Raw genomic sequence first — 1,164 nt, 5'->3', positions numbered from 1 at the left:
GTCTATAGTCTAGTCTATAGTCTAGTCTAGTCTATAGTCTAGTCTAGTCTATAGTCTAGTCTAGTCTATAGTCTAGTCTATAGTCTAGTCTGTAGTCTAGTCTATAGTATTGTCTATAGTCTAATCTATGGTATTGTCTATAGTCTAGTCTAGAGTCTAATCTATAGTCTAGTCTATAGTCTAGTCTATAGTCTAGTCTATAGTCTAGTCTATAGTCTAGTCTACAGTCTAGTCTATAGTCTAGTCTATAGTCTAATCTATATTCTAGTCTATAGTCTAGTATATAGTCTAGTCTATAGTCTAGTCTATAGTATGGTTTTTTACAGTCTGGTTCTAGTCTATAGTCTAGTCTTTAGTCTATAGTCCAGTCTATAGTCTAGTCTATAGTCAGTTTTTTATAGTCTGGTGTATAGACTAGTTTAAAGAGTCTATTCTAAAGTCTAGTCTATAGTCTAGTCTATGGTCTGGTCTATAGTCTAGTCTATAATACAGTTTTCTAATTAAAACTTGATCTATTAATGGTTTCGATTGGATTTCTACACACAGAAAAAAGATCGATTGGAAATCGGTTACCATGATAAATAGTTAGTTAAATTAACTAAAATTGTATCGCTGTTATTAAAAATCTGTAAAATTAACTAATTTTCTATATTGCTTACTAAAAAACCATATTTATAATGGAATTGCGGTTTTAACTATTTCCATATTAATAATTTGAACTGAATTGTATCGGTTATTAAATTTTTTGTGAATTCAGTCAATGAAGCCGACTTTAATTTAGAATTAAAACGTAAGAACATCAAATATTAGTCGCTGCAACCGAAAAATAGTAGAAAGTAAAAAAATATTGCGCACTGCAATCAATTATCAATTGAAAAAAATATTTAAAATTTAATTACGGTTAAAGGAACTAAATTCGATGTTCGTAACCGATTAAGGGGTAATAATAGTTGACGTATACAAAAATAAATAAAATAAAATAAAATAAATTTTTAATTAAAAAAAATCGAAAAACGTTTGAGGATTACTTTATGCGAAAAAATCGGATTAAAAAGATAATGTTTAATATATGTTATAGCTTATAATCTATTTTGTGTTATTTTTCCATTAGTGTTAATAATTTTGCAGCTGCGGAAAGGCGTGAATGGTAGTACCTTATAGACA

This window comes from Lucilia cuprina, chromosome 4 (assembly GCF_022045245.1).
Source record: "Lucilia cuprina isolate Lc7/37 chromosome 4, ASM2204524v1, whole genome shotgun sequence".
Taxonomy (NCBI): domain Eukaryota; kingdom Metazoa; phylum Arthropoda; class Insecta; order Diptera; family Calliphoridae; genus Lucilia; species Lucilia cuprina.
Note: the sequence above shows the minus strand (reverse complement) of the source record.